Below are 10,573 nucleotides of genomic sequence, written 5' to 3' on the forward strand. Positions count from 1 at the left end.
ATATTGCGAGAAAGGAAAAAGGCAGCAGTTCAGCAGGGGAAGTTCATCAAAATAAATTGCTGCAAAAGACAGCAAGGAAACATCAATATTAATGTCAAGCCTTTTGACATAATTAAATTTCACGAGGTATCGTGGGACGAATCTCCATGGATGGCTCTGTGTCATCTGTTGTGGGAGAGCTGGAAATCTCTGTAAAGGAAAATAAATAATATTTGCTTAATTTTCAGGAAACAAAATTGAGATTTTGCTGTCAATCAGGAGAAATTACTCATTAGTTCAATCTCCCTTCCCATACTCACTGATTTACAGGGTGACTGGAAGTCTTTGGTTCAGTTTAGTTTAGAGATGCAGCATGGCAACAGGACCTTCAGCCCACCGAGCCCGCGCCGACCAGTGATCCCCGCACGCTAACACTATCCTGTACACACTCGGGACAGTTTACAATTTTACCAAGCCAATTAGCCTACAAGCCTGCACGTCTTTCGAGTGTGGGAGGAAACTGGATCACCCGGAGAAAACCCATGCAGGTCACGGGGAGAACGTACACACTCCGTACAGATAGCACTCGTAGTCAGGATTGAACTTGGGTCTCTGGCTCCGCAAGGCAGCAACTCTACCGCTGCACCACCGTGCCACAGAACAAATCCTCCTTAATCACTGCAGGAACCTTCTACCAAATAAATAAAGTTAGTTAAATGAAGTACATTGAGAAACATTCAATTGAAGAATTCCAATTAATCCAAACACCACAAAGAAGTAGTGCTTTGAGAAGTGGAACTGTGTCTTGTTGGCGCCCAGTCTGCAGGTAATAAATCAGTACAGCTGCTTCTTTCTGGTCTCTCATCTTGTTCTTGAAAGCATTTCTTCTCAAGAAGCCTGACAGTTATGAAATTTACTCTTTGACATCGATGACTGTTCAAAGCACAATTTGCAAATGCTCAGACAGCTGAGTGACGAATCTTTCACAGATGAAGTCAGTGAGGCTGATGTTTTTCTCGGGCGAAGAATATGCAAACATTCAACTCTCATGAGTGGCCACCCACGTGTGCAATAACAAACTATGCTGAAAAAATATTGCCAAAGAAGCCTTTTCACTGTACCTCGGTGCACGTGACAGTAAACTAAACTCAAAAAGAAAGCACATGAAGCTGGTGAACAAAAGTAGAACTTTTATAACCTCATAGTTAAGTGCCCCCTCCATCGCCCAGCCCCCCCCATCCCCCATTCTCCCCCCCCCCCCATATCATGCATTTTGGGAATCGTGTGAGAATATATACTTACCTGGCAGGGGAGAGATCGTGATCACAAAGGGGGTTCTCCCAGCACGAGGCTATCCCATTGCACTTCCGGTGTCCTGACGCCCACCATGTCTCCAACTGCGGGATACTCGACTGCTAAATTTATGGTAGTGGGGGACTGCGTTCGTGCTAACCGGGCGGCGCAGTGGCGCAGCGGCAGAGTTACTGCCTTACAGCCCCAGAGACCCGAGTTCGACCCTGACTACGGGTGCTTGTCTGTACGGAGTTTGCACATTCTCCCTGTGACCGCATATGTAGGAGCCATTTATGCTTAATTCAGTTATTGTCATTGTGTTATGGCTATGTTTTAATATTTCTAGTTTATGTCCTTGTTTGCCTGCTTGTGGGTGTGACTTAATGCGTAATTGGGAGTGTCTAGATGGGAGGAGGCTAGTGTGTGTCGACAGAGGTTGTGGGTCAGTTTAGACTGGGAGGATGGTGAGCATACAGTTCTTTACCAAGCGCTCGTAGCATACGCTCGCACCGGCTATATTTGTAAGAACCATACGGTAATAACTGCAAGAATTTCTAGATATTGTTTGAAGAAGAAACAGTTGATAAAGTACGGGAACTGATTTATTACTCTATGATTTGTGCTACTTTAATAAAACCAATTAATGAAGAAAAGGAGTTTGGAAGATTCGTTTTGTCATATCAGGGTGCGACGTGTGCATAAGCTATAACTACATTTCATCCCCGAGAAGTAATGGCTATTGAGGTTCTCTCCGGGTGCTCCGGTTTCCTCCTGAAGAGGTAGAGATTTGTAGGTTAATCGGCTTAGGTAAAAATTGTAAATTGCCCCTCGTGTGTGTAGGATAGTGTTTGTGTGCGGGGATCGCTGGTCGGCACGGACTCGATGGGCCAAAGGACATCTTTCCGCACTCTCAACAGTTCAACAGTTCAACAGAGCTTTATTTGTCATTCGGTACCAAGGTACCGAACGAAACTACATAGCCGTCACACACAAAAAAAGAACACAAGACACATGACCCCAACACATAACGTCCATCACAGTGACTCCAAACACCCCCTCACTGTGATGGAGGCAACAAAACTTCCACTCTCTTCCCCACGCCCACGGACAGACAGCTCGTCCCCGACCGATTCAGATTCTGATTAGTTTACTATCCTATACACCAAGATGCAGTGAAATTCACAAGTTCTAGGAGGAGAACTAAATATACAACAAATGATATAACTTCAAAATGAGTAAGAGAGTATTATAGATGCACGTATTGCAAACATTGGACGTTAAAGATGCTAAAACACAACAAATTGAGGGCCAGAAGCAAATTTATATAAATGACCACTTTGAGAATCTATGTTATTAGCTGGTATAGTCAATTAGAGATATTATATTTTGTTGTAGTAAAGATGGTTTATTTTGTTGTTTTAGCTATTATTTTATTCAGACTGAAGGTAAAGAATTTGATTTAACAACTTGACTCACATTTAAATTATTGTGTCCAGATCAAGGAAGGATGTGAATATTGTTTAAATGTTGGAGAAGATTGTCAGATAACATTATGTCTTTCATTATGATGAATTATGAGAAAAACTGGGGTTAAATTCAGTTTGTAACAAGCAAAAATCAGATGGAGGTGATCAAGGCTGAGTCTTTTAAATAAAGCATGCAGAAAATCTATTTCCGTTAGGTGCAGTAATCGGATTTAAATACAAGATCAATGCAGCAAAGTGTTTTATAAGGATACTGTGTTTAGAGATACAGCTTGGAAGCAGACCTTTCAGCCCACCGAGTGCGTGCCAACCAACGATCACGCATACACCAGTTCTATTCTCCACCCTAAGGGCAGCACGGCCTTGCAGCGCTTTGAACGCCAGAGACGTGGGTTCGATCCCAACTATGGGTGCTGTCTGTATGGAGCTTGTACGTTCTCCCTGTGACTGCGTGGGTTTGCTCCCAGATCTTCGCTTTCCTCGCACACTCCAAACACAGACAGGTTTGGAGGTTAATTGGCTTGGTATAAATGTACATTGCCCCTAGTGTATGTGTGTATGATAGTGTTAATATGCGGGGATCGTTGATCGGTGTGGACTCGGTGGGCTAAAGGGCCTGTTTCTGCGTTGTATCTCGAAACTAAACAAAACGAATCCCTAGGGACAATGTTACAGAAGCCAATTAACCTTCAAACCTGCACGGGTGTGGGAGGAAACCAGAGCACCCGGAGCAAATCTGTGGCCAGGATTGAACCCGGGTTTCTGGTGCCGCAAGGCAGCAACTCAACCACTGCGCCACCATGCCTTCCCTGTGTGCCATCTCCTGAAGCACCAAGGCAAATTCCTTGTATGTATACATAGTTGGCTAATAAAATGTATTCACTTCAGTTCAATTCAATTCAAGTAGAAGCCACAGTGCTTTACAATGGGGAAGTGGTAAAATATCATAGTATTCTTGTAAGGGCAGAGTAACAGAACAACGTGGAGAGTTCTTCTGCAGAGTTAGCACAGGTTGAAAGATATCCTCATCACACAAAGATCTTTAACAACGACTGAAACACACGTGATTAAAGAGCAGGCAACATCTAAAGGATGTTCGTTCCTAAAGTTGCTTTGAATTTGCTTGAAAACAACCAAACGTGCAGCAGGTGTTAACTGCTTCAGTACATCTGTTGTGGCACAGATAACGCTGGTGGGGTTTGCTTCAGTAATCTAACATTGTGCAAAATGAACTCTTGGGTAAATACCTGTTTACCCGGAGTGCTTGAAGTCCCAAGTGGAATTGCGACATGTTTTGACATGCTGCCATATGATGTGGTGATGGCCAAAAAAACAATCACTGCTAACATGGAGCTGCGATGTTGAAATTACTGACAGAGATTCAGATTCTGATTAGTTTACTATCATAAACACCAAGATGCAGTGAAATTCACAAGTTCTAGGAGTAGAATTAGGCCATTCGACCTATCGAGCCTACTCTGCCATTCAATCATGGCTGACCTCCTAAACCCATTTTCCTGCCTTCTCCCCATAACCCTTCACACCCGTCCTAATCAAAATGCTGGAGTAACTCAGCGGGTCAGGCAGTATCTAATCCAGAATTTGTCTGGCCTTGCCTTAAAAAAATATCCACTGACCTGGCCTCCACAGCCCTCTGTGGCAATGAGTTCCACAGATTAACTACCCTCTGACTAAAGCTGAACCTCACACAGTAAACAATATACACACAGTAATACAACAACCACGACAATTGCAATGAGGGCAGGATGGTGCACAATCATAGCGTAATCTGAAGTAGTGCAAGAATTGTTTAAAAAATAATGGAATAAGTGGATGAGGTAGAGTTAAGAGTCGGAGTACATGGCAGCGCGTCTGGGAAAGGGGGAGTGAGAGAGGCGAGTAGTTCAAGAGTCTGGTGGAGGTGGGAAAGAAGTCTGAGGTTTCCAGCTCCTGTAACTTCTCCCAGAAAAGTAGGAGACAGAAGTGAGAATGGCCAGGGTGGCAGGCATTCTTGACGATACCTCCAGCAATCCTAATGTAACACACTGTGCATACAAACGGGATGGAAGGAACGGACGAGCCTGTGATGGACTGGGCTGCCTGCGTTCACCACTCTCTGCAGGTTCTGGCAGTCAAGAGCAGAGCAGTTATCATTCCAGGTGGAGAAGCTTTCAGGTCAGAATACTTTCTAAAGTGCATCTTTGAGATAGTGCATCTTTGAGATAGTGCATCACATCTGTGTGAAGGGACCAGGTTAGATTGCTGGCGATACTGATGCAGAGGAACTTGAAGCTGTTGACCAACTCCGCATCAGCTGTTGATGAGGATCACTACCTACAGTCGACAACCAGCTCGAAGGCTTTGCTGACGTTAAGGGCTAGACACCATGACACAAATCTCGTAGTCTCTTTCCTGTACTTCATCTCATCACTGTTGACGATTTGGCTGACAACAGTGGGATCATCTTAAAGGCGAACGTAGAGGTTGCATTGGTGTTGTACTTGGCCACACAGTCTGTTTGTTTCGTTTAGAGATACAGGCCCTTTGGCCCACTGAGTTCGCATCGACGAGCAATCCCCGCACGCTAACACTATCCTACACACACTAAGGACAACTTACGTTTACACCTAGCCAATTAACCTACAAACCTGTAGGGTCTTTGGAGAGTGGGAGGAAACCAAAGGTCCCGGAGAAAACCCACACTGGTCACGGATCAAACCCGGGCCTCTGGGGCGGTTAGGCAGCAACTCTACCGCCGCGCCACTGTGCCGCCCCTCAAAGTCATAGGTGTACAGAGAGTCGAGCAAGAGACGGCACACAATCCTGAGAGGCACCGGTGTTGAGGTGCAGTGTGGAGGGAATGTTATGAACAATTCCAACCAACTGAGGCCTGCCAAAGAGGAGGCACAGAAGTCAGTTACAGATGGAGGTCCCAAGACAAGCTCCAGAGGTCGAGTGATGAGCTTATTCAGTCTCATGGTAGAAACATAGAAACATAGAAAATAGGTGCAGGAGGAGGCCATTCGGCCCTTCGAGCCTGCACCGCCATTCAATATGATCATGGCTGATCATCCAGCTCAGTAGCCTGTACCTGCCTTCTCTCCATACCCCCTGATCCCTTTAGCAAAAAGGGCCACATCTAACTCCCTCTTAAATATAGCCAATGAACTGGCCTCAACTACCTTCTGTGGCAGAGAATTCCACAGACTCACCACTCTCTGTGTGAAGAAATGTTTTCTCATCTCGGTCCTAAAAGACTTCCCCCTTATCCTCAAGCTGTGACCCCTGGTTCTGGACTCCCCCAACATCGGGAACAATCTTCCCGCATCTAGCCTCTCCAACCCCTTAAGAATTTTATATGTTTCTATAAGGTCCCCCCTCAGTCTTCTAAATTCCAGCGAGTACAAGCCCAATTTTTGTTGTGGGTTGAGCCGCAGTCAGCAAATAGCATCTGGACAGAGGTGCTCTTATCAAAATGATCCAAAGCGGAACGTAATGCAAAAGGGATGGCATCTTCCATTGACAGATTTTTCCAGGATTCAAACACACAGGTTCTGAAGAAGGGTCCCGACCCGAAACGTCACCTATCCATGTTCTCCAAGGATAGACATAAAATGCTGGAGTAACTCAGTGGTCAGGCAGCATCTCTGAAGAAAAGGAATAGGTGACGTTTTGGGTCAGGACCCTTCTTCAGACCGAAACATCACCTATTCCTTTCCCCCAGAGATGTTGACTGACCTGAAGAGTTATTGCAGCTTTTTGTGTCCATCTTCGGTGTAAACCAGAATCTGCAGTTCCTTCCTCCACATATTCTCCAGGGATGCTGCCTAACCCGCTGAGCCACTGCAGCACTTTGTATCTTTATTTTTTTGGTAAACCTGCATCTGCAGTTCCTTGTTTCTGAAAAGGTTCCAGATCGTTCAGAAGGCTGGTGTAGATGTCGGCCGACGACAGCCTTTCAAAGCACTTCATTATGGTCAATGTTAGAGCCACTGTAAGAACCGAACGCTCAATTCATTCTCTTATCTATCAAGGGGACAGAGTAATGGCTCATGTAGAGAAGATAAAACAGATTCAAGATTTTGCCTGTATACCAGTCGCAGATATTAAATATTAAACTGGGAACAGTTTACAAGCAGCCAAGAGATGTGTTACATTTGAATGAGGAAATAAGTTCCAAAAAGTGTGATCGTTCACCTGAATAGAAATTATGAGAATCAATCTTTATTTGTCCACTTTAATTTTATACTCGGGAGATTTTGTTGCAATGCTAATGACTGACAGATGCATTTTTGCAACAGAGGAGCACTTACAACTGTAAGAGCACAGTGCATCATGCTGAGAGTTTTAGCACACAGTAATCCTTTAAGCATTCTTCTGTACAGGCACTGTTGCGGTGCATTGCTCCTGTCACTACTTTTTGCTCTGTAAGCCATGGTTTCCCTTGTTTTCTTTAGCTTTTTGTCCGCGTGTTCTGCCCAATGCATCTATTCATTGTATCCCTTGGTCAGCACGCTTCAGTTGGGATTTCCTGTTTACTGTCATTTGTTCTATTGTCAGTTTGGTGTCACCCCCATGCTCCCATTCTTCCTCTCATCATCTGCTTCTGTCCTTTGTGCTACCTCGGCCGGCCGGTTCATGTACTACATTGCTCTCTCCCCTACTCCATCCTTTCCGAGTGCTTCACTTCCACTTCCCACCGCGTGCATGTTTACTCCTGAATCTTCGGCATTTTCCGCCCCGTTTTTGACCTGTGCTCTTTGTACCATTTCATCACTTCCTCTCCCACTTCCTCACTGTGGTTAAAAACTGAACTAACTGTTTATTCATCTGGCTGGTTGGTTGCTAAGTAGTAGAAGGCAAGAATGGTTAAATGTAAATCAGCTTTCAATGCGATGGAGACAAGGACAAATCTGTCCATCTTCAGTGGTGCAGTGGTAGAGTTGCTGCCTTACAGCGCCAGAGACCCGGGTTCAATCCTGGCTAGGGGAGAGGGAGACAGAGAGATATGGAAGGGTAAGGTGCAAGGGTAATCATTATCCCCAATGATTTGTATTTCCACACCTTACCCTTCCATATCTCTGTGTCTCCCTCTCCCCAGACCTTAGTCTGAAGAAGGGTTTCGGCCTGAAATAGCACCCATTCCTTCTCTCCAGAGATGCTGTCAGTCCCGTTGAGTTACTCCAGCATTTTGTGTCCACCTTTGGTGTAAACCAGCATCGGCATTTGCGTCCTACCTATTTTTTGTTACTCCCTTTGTTCACCCTTTCACCTTCTCCCCCCATCAGGACCCGTCTTTTCCTCCTAATCTGGTTGTAGCCATCAACTGGCAGCCACTGCTCCCTCAACCCTCACCCTCACCCCCACCAGGTACAGCTAAATACTGGCAATCTTTCCTCTTCTCTCTCCAGTCTGATGCAGGGCCTTAATGTTTGGATCCACAGATGCTGCTTGACCATTTAACCATTCTATCAATAACTAGAGAGTGGTCCTGAGCTACTAACTACTTCATTGGAGGCCCTCGGACTATCTTTAATCGGACTTTATTGGACCTTCTCTTGCACTAAACATTATTCCCTGGGTGCTCGTGTCCCCCCCCCCCCCCACGATATATGAGCGGTCTGTAGGTTAATTGGCTTCTGTAAATAGTACCCAGTGTGTAGGCTACTACTAGTGTTCGGGGTGAACAGAGGTTAGCATGGACTCGATGGGTTGAAGGGCCTGCTTCTGTGCTGTATCTCTAAACTTAACTAAACTAAACTTCTGCTCATTAGAATTGGCTCTCTTTCTTCTCCTGGAAGCCTCCCCCACTCATTTTTCTATTAAAAAATCTGAAATCTTCCCAAATCCCTTGAAGGTTGTGATTTCCTTCATTTAATTTTAACTGGTTGAATCACAGAGTAATTTAAGTATTAACAAGCAGTCTGTGATTATTTTGGTTCAAAGCAATCTTTCAAAAATATTCACTGTATGATGGGCAAGGTGCAATAATCAATTCTGTCCACTGCACATGGCTCGATTGTAATCATATCATATCATATATATACAGCGCGGAAACAGGCCTTTTCGGCCCACCAAGTCCGCGCCACCCAGCGATCCCCGTACATTAACACTATCCTACACCCACTAGGGACAATTTTTTACATTTACCCAGCCAATTAACCTACAAACCTGTACGTCTTTGGAGTGTGGGAGGAAACCGAAGATCTCGGAGAAAACCCACGCAGGTCACGGGGAGAACGTACAAACTCCTTACAGTGCAGCACCCGTAGTCAGGATCGAACCTGAGTCTCCGGCGCTGCATTCGCTGTAAAGCAGCAACTCTACCGCTGCGCCACCGTGCCGCCCTTTGTATCGTCTTTCCGCTGACTAATTAGCACGCAACGAAAGCTTTTCACTGTACCTCAAAACAGATGACAATAAATAAATTAAACTAAACTAAACTTAACTAGCTCCTCGATCTCTTTCAGTAGGCGTAAGATAAAGAGCATTCTCTAATGCAAAACACTTAGTGCTGGGGGAACTGTGCAGGTCAGGCAACATCTCTGGAGGGAATGGGCAAGTGATAAGGCAATGCAGACGCTGGTCTAAACCGAAGATAGGGCGGCACGGTGGCGCAGCGGTAGAGTTGCTGCTTTACAGCGAATGCAGCGCCGGAGACTCAGGTTCGATCCTGACTACGGGTGCTGCACTGTAAGGAGTTTGTACGTTCTCCCCCGTGACCTGCGTGGGTTTACTCCGAGATCTTCGGTTTCCTCCCACACTCCAAAGACGTACAGGTATGTAGGTTAATTGGCTGGGCAAATGTAAAAATTGTCCCTAGTGGGGTGTAGGATAGTGTTAATGTGCGGGGATCGCTGGGCGGCGCGGACTTGGAGGGCCGAAAAGGCCTGTTTCCGGCTGTATGTATATGATGATATATGATATGATATGATGATAGACACAAAAAGCTGGAGTAACTCAGCGGGTCAGACCACATCTCTGGAGAGAAGGAATAGGTGACATATCAGATCGGGACCCTTCTTCAGACTGACAGTCAGGGGACAACCTGCAGAAGGGTCTCAAACCAAAACATTACCGATTCGTTTTCTCCAGAGATGCTGCCTGATGCACTGAGTTACTCCACCATTTTGTGTCTATCTTCTGGCAAGTGATGGGTGCATACGGGTGGGGGCAGGGTTTTTATGGCAGATTGGTGGAGCAACTGATAAAGGAGATCAAAGAGTTTCACATACGGTGAAAGGAGGGGGGAAATGAAAAGGCAGAGGGAGCTTTCTCCAATACCTTGCTGAACAGTAATGCTCAACCTAACCAGTTACAAGATATTCATTTAGCTCTTTCTGTGCGGTGCTGCAGTTAATCAAACTTTGATGAAATTGACAAAAATTTACTTGCAAAAATATAATATCTAAAGATTTTTTTTAAAAAGAGTTCTACAATTAGACAATAGGTGCAGGAGGAGGCCATTCGGCCCTTCGAGCCAGCACCGCCAGTCAATGTGATCATGGCTGATCATTCTCAATTAGTACCCCGTTCCTGCCTTCTCCCCATACCCCCTGACTCCGCTATCCTTAAGAGCTCTATCTAGCTCCCTCTTGAATGCATTCAGAGAATTGGCCTCCACTGCCTTGCCAACACAAACATTTGATTTCCTCTTAACCGAGTGAATGGAATAGTTACCTGTGGCCAGGTGACAAGGCATCACATCTCTACATCTGGGATCCATGCAAAGGCAACTCTGCAGCGAAGAGAAACATTTCAGCAAAAGGATTTTAATTTTGCACAGTCGTCTTCAGTGTTACTTAAAGAACTTGTCC

The 10,573-nt window shown here is 45.3% G+C and overlaps 1 non-coding gene across 1 annotated transcript; it reads left to right on the forward strand.

Moving 5' to 3' along the window:
• Nucleotides 1-1,273: 1,273 nt before the first annotated feature.
• Nucleotides 1,274-1,437, forward strand: LOC144600760 (U1 spliceosomal RNA). Its single transcript, XR_013548184.1, has one exon. It is a non-coding gene; the product is annotated as a U1 spliceosomal RNA (small nuclear RNA).
• The last annotated feature ends 9,136 nt before the right edge of the window (nt 1,438-10,573 follow it).

Source organism: Rhinoraja longicauda, chromosome 15 (assembly GCF_053455715.1).
Source record: "Rhinoraja longicauda isolate Sanriku21f chromosome 15, sRhiLon1.1, whole genome shotgun sequence".
Classification (NCBI taxonomy): Eukaryota; Metazoa; Chordata; class Chondrichthyes; order Rajiformes; family Arhynchobatidae; genus Rhinoraja; species Rhinoraja longicauda.